The 5,624-nt window shown below is 37.5% G+C and overlaps 1 non-coding gene across 1 annotated transcript; it reads right to left on the bottom strand.

Moving 5' to 3' along the window:
- Positions 1–4,797: 4,797 nt before the first annotated feature.
- On the bottom strand, positions 4,798–4,908 carry LOC138069866 (U6 spliceosomal RNA). The gene has a single exon (XR_011144132.1). It is a non-coding gene; the product is annotated as a U6 spliceosomal RNA (small nuclear RNA).
- Positions 4,909–5,624: the final 716 nt, after the last annotated feature.

Here is a 5,624-nt window from a genome sequence, read left to right as displayed (position 1 = left end):
GTAGGGTCGGGTATATAGACATTCAAAATTCTCCATTGCTTAGTGCATTGCTCAGGCACTCAAGGACCACCCTCACTGAAGTCTTTCTCTATTGCTCACCCTACAGGTACCAGCATGGAGAAAGAGATAGCTCTACTCCACAGGCAGCTGAACTCTCTTTTATGGCCTCCTGGCTTCCCTTAAGAAGCATCCCATGCAGCAGGTTTCCTAAACCCATCCCATCAGGCTGACTCCCCACAGTCAACAGGAGTCCTCTCCCTGGGATCATTCCACAATCCCCATGGTTCCAGCTCCCAGCTTCCGTGGACACCAGTGGACTTACAATCCTGTCTGAGGTATGAAAGGCTGCAGCATGGCTTGTCTATGTGGTTCTCACTCTGTTCAGACTGTCACAGAGTAGTGAGTTCACTCCCCAACTGCTCAAATGCCTCCATCATCCCAGTGAACAGCCATGGACGTGGGAATCTCTCCCCTGCACTTCAGGTCCCTCTTCCACTGATGCAGGCTGGTCCCCTTGCTCTCCTCCTTCTTCCCCTCCACCTTGTCCCTTCTTTCCTTTGTCCTACCAAGTTCTGTATGGATCCAGATAATCCTTCTCAGTAGTCAGGAAGTCCCTCCAGTATTCACCTGGTCTTCGGTGAGAACTGCGGCATCTTTAGATGTTCTTGATGCATCCGCGGAGAGAGGTGTACCCCACTTCCACCTACCCCTTTGGCATTTTGTGTACCCCCATTTGTGCATGTATTTTTGGAACGAGTTTCCCTATCTATTAAGTAACATTGCCATCACCACACATGTTTAACTTTTGCTTTTTGAAGAGAACACAGGTAAGTTCCACTGTCTTCAGCTGAGTCAGTCATCCAGTTGTGGCCGACTAATTGAGACCCCATGGACTGCAGCATGCCAGGCTTCCCTGTACATCCCAGAACTCCCAGAGCTTAGTCAAACTCAAGTCCATCGAGTCGGTGATGCCGCTTGATGATGTCCACTCTCAGAATATTTCAAAAATACAACGCAATCTTACTAGTTAAGGTAACCATTCTCTACATCAGATCCTCAGTCCAGTTCAGTTGCTCATTCATTTCCAACTCTTTGTGACCCCGTGGACTGCAGCAACACAGGCTTCCCTATCCATAAACAACTCCCAGAGCCTGCTCAAACTCATGATTAGGTCTCATGATTAGATCATGAAGCTAAAATTTAGATCTTCATACCTTATTAATTTTTTATATATGAAAGTGTGTAACCTTTAAAAATCTCTTTCTATTTCCCCCTACCCTCCAGTCTTTGGCAATCATTTTTCTACTCTGAGTTCCATCTGTTTTTTTTTTTTTTTTGAGATTGCTTATAATTGAGATCATATGATATTTGTCTTTCTATGACTTAGTCCACTTAGTGTAATGCCCTCCAGTTACATCCATGTAGCCACAAATGGGAGGGTTTCTTTTTCTAACGGCTCAGTGATGTTTATCTCTATATGTCGCATCACATTGTTTTCATCCATTCCCCTGTTGAAGGATTCTTGTTTCTATACCAAGGCTACTGTGAATAATGCTGCAATGAACATGGGAATACAGATCTCTCTTTGAGACAATGATTTCATTTCCTTTGACTATATATCCAAAAGTGACATAACAGTTCTCTTAAATTTCTTGAGGGACCTCCACACTATGATTCCATGGGAGTTGCACCTGTATACATTCCTACCAATAGTGCATAAGCACTCCTTTTTCTCCTCATCCTCAATAACATTTGTCATTTCTTACATTTTGGTACTAGCCATTCAAAGAGGTATGAGGTGATATCTGTTGTGCTTTTGATCTGCATTTCCTTTGATTATTAATGATGCTAAGAATCTTGTCATATACTTCTTGATCTTATTTGTGGGAAAATGTCTTATTTGTGGGAAAATCTCTATTCTTTAAAGATGTAGCATACATTATGTTTATCATATTCCAATATACGAATCTCAGTTACCGACCTAGATATCAACAATGAACTATCAGAAAGTGGAATAAAGAAAACAATCCCATTTGCTATTGCATCAGAAAATGATAAAACACTTAGAAATCAACGTAAGCAAGGTGTTGAAAGATTTTATGCAAAACCTTTAAGACATTGATAAAAGAAATTTAAAGAGTTAAAGATACGTGAAGTTAGGTTGTCAATTCAACGTGATTCTTGAGGTAGAATTTGTATTTCTAAAAACTTCCCTCTTAGAACTGCTTTTGTTCCTTCCTCTAGGTTTTAGATCATCACGTTTTCACTGTTCCTTGTTTCTAGAAATGTTTTGATTTCCCTTATTTCTTCAGTAACGTATTCATGATTTAGAAATGTGTTGCTTAATCTCCATGTGTTTGTGTTCTTTACAGATTTTTCCCCCATATAATTGGTATCTACTCTCATACTGTTGTGGTCAGAGAAAATACTTGATATGATTTTAATTTCCTTAAATTTACTGAGGTTTGATTTGTGACCCAAGATGAGGAAAATGTTCCATGTGCACTTGAGAAGACAGTATATTCTTCTGCATTAGGATGGAATGTATGAGATATCAATTAGGTCTGTTTGCTCTAATATTTCCCTTTAGGCTTATGTTTTCTTATTAATTTTCTGTTTTGATAATCTGCCCACTGGTATAGCTACAGTGAAAATGTGCCCTACTGTCAATTTCCCCTTTTATGTCAGTTAGTGTTTACATTATGTGTTGAGGTGCTCTATTGTGGGTAAATAATATTTAAAATTGCTATGTCTTTTCTTGGACTGGTCCCTTAATCATTTGTTAGTGTCCTTCTTTATCTCTTATAATAGTTTTCTTTTTAAGGTCTATTTTTTCTGATATGAGAATTGCCAATCGGGCTTTCTTTTGATTTCTATTTGCATGGAATATCTTTTTCATCCTCTCACTTTCAGTCTGTATGTGTCTCAAGGACTGAAGTGGGTCTCTTATAGAAAACATATATGTGGGTCTTATTTTTGTATCCATTCAGCCAGTCTGAGTCTTTTGGTAAGAATGGGAGAAGATAACAGCAAATAAAACAACTGATAAAGGATTGCTTTCCAAAATATAAGCAACTCAAACAACTCAGTCATCAAAAGCAAAGGCAAGAGCTGCAAGAATAAACTAGTGGGACTGCATCAAACTCAATACCTTGTGCATAGTAGAAGAAGCCATCATTAAAATGAAAAGACAACCTGTGGAATGAAAAAAAAGTATTTGCAAATCACATGTTTGGTAAGGGCTTCATATCCAGTATACATAAGAGATTCATGAAACTCAGCAGGAAAAAAAAATCAAACAACCAAAATTATTAAATGAGCAAAGGAGAGTAAGTGTTTTGAAAAATCTGAAGAGTGGACTATAGATGACAGACACTGTAATGTTTTCCTTCCAGAACAAAAGCCTGTGTCTTCTTGACATTGCTTTCTTTGTTTTCAATCACCTTTTTGGTGATTGCAGTTCATAGATGCATCCTTCATTCACTAGCAATCACCCTACACCGAGCTATATGCGCTAAGAATAGCCACACTAATTATAAAAAAAATAATAATTGCATACTTAATCTTGAGACATCTAAAATCCAAGGTGATTTTCAGAATGTTCACTTAATCATTTTCAAGATTCTATTTCAAAATTGGAACTTCTAGTAAGGAAAAACGAGTAGGGGACCTCAACAATACATGGATAGAAAGTCATTTAAAACTGGGAGCATTACTGGTTTATAATTTGGGGGAATGTATTATTCCTAATACTATTATAATTTTATTCCCTTTAATTCTCTGCTATACTAGGTTGATATTGATTTAAAATAGTAATACCAACATAGAGGCACATGGTACTCAAGTTACAGTAGATTGAGAAAGACAAAGCTTATGTGTCAGGAAGTGAAATCACAGAAAATTAGCAATGGTATCAAAACAAGGGGAAGTACTGCCTAGAAAGAAAGCAGAGTTCTCTAATTTTTTGGAGACAACACAAACAAGCCAGATGTGAGCCAACCAGCTTAAACTGTGTATCAGAAACTGCATCAGAAGGAAAATGAAGTTCATAAAAATATGCTGATGCTAAACGCCCAAATCCAGACAGTAACAGAATAGGATAGGGTTTATGTAGATGCTGAAAACTACTCAGAGAGGTAGACATGGAAGCAAGTACACTAATGAGACTCAGAAAGATCAAAGCACAAAAGGGTCAGAAAAATAAATCGTAAAGGGACTTGAAGTCTGATCAAAAAAATAAGAGAATCATATAAGAAAACCAAAATATTAAAATTTGTGCACATGATAGAACCAGAGAATGGTCAGCAGAGAAAATTTCGGCCTTAGTGACCAGCGAACAGAAGCCTCCAGCATCAGGAACAAACATCCTGGGCAGGACTCACGACTGTGCGCTTCTGGGAACAGGCTCAGTTTCAAAGTATGGGCACTATACCACCTAAAAGCGAATGCTGATAAGGATTATAGCTTGCTGTGGCACTGAATCACAGACAGTAGTGTTTGTTAGTTTACTTTTCTCATTCAACTATAAAGTTAATGAATCACTAATCAATGATAATTGACACCATCAGTTTTTGTCAGACCCTCTTTAGTCATACAATGGATATCTGAACCTGTTATATGATCCCCAATAACAGTTTTAATAATTGAATTTATTGATGTTTAATTGAAGGGGAATTGCTTTACAATGCTGCACTGTAAATTCATCAACATGAATCAGCCATAGGTATATCTATGTCCCCTTGCTCTTGCACCTCCTTCCCACCATCCTTCCAGTACCACCCCTTGAAGTTGTTAGAGAAAAATATGGAAGACTTCACAAATTTGTGCATCATCCTTGGGCAGGGGCCACGCTAATCTTCTTAGTATTATTCCCATTTTTTAATATATGTGCTACCACAGCAAACACACGAATAACATTTTAAGAAAAAAAAATTCGTATAGTTAGTCATCTACCAATAAATGATCAATTACATTAGGAATTAAGGTGTTCTGCTATATTTTCCACCTCTAATAAAATCGAATTTTGTAAGGTCCATGTTCCATGAATGAATTAAGAATATATTTATGCATAACACATCTATACATGCACAGAAATATATGCATACAAATACGTCTATGTTATACAAGCTATTATTCTACTTTACTGTCACAATAAGCTATTTAGTTGATGAGAGAAATAGTCCCAAATATCTCCAATTATATGTCTTCCTCTTGAGAACCTCTTCTTTTATTTTCCTTTTTTTTTCAATTTTATTTTAGTTTTTTGCAATCTTTTCTCTCCACACTTTGAACTTATTATGTTGTATTGGGGAACAGCTAATTAACAATATTGTAATAGTTCAGGTGAATGGTGAAGGGACTCAGCTAAACATATCTATGTATCCATTGTCCCATAAATTCCCCTCCCATCCAGGCTGCCACATAATTGAACAGAGTTCCATATGCTATACAATACGTCCATGTTGTTATCCACTTTAAATGTAGCAGTGTGACATGACCATTCCAAACTCCCTAACTATCCCTTCCCCCCAGCAACCATAAGTTCATTTCTTCAGTCTGTGAGTCTCCTTCTGCTTTGCAAGTAAGTTCATTTGTATCGATCGTTTCTTTTTAGATACCACCTG

This window comes from Capricornis sumatraensis, chromosome 22, assembly GCF_032405125.1.
Source record: "Capricornis sumatraensis isolate serow.1 chromosome 22, serow.2, whole genome shotgun sequence".
Taxonomy (NCBI): Eukaryota; Metazoa; Chordata; class Mammalia; order Artiodactyla; family Bovidae; genus Capricornis; species Capricornis sumatraensis.
This window is presented reverse-complemented; position numbering and strand designations above follow the sequence as displayed.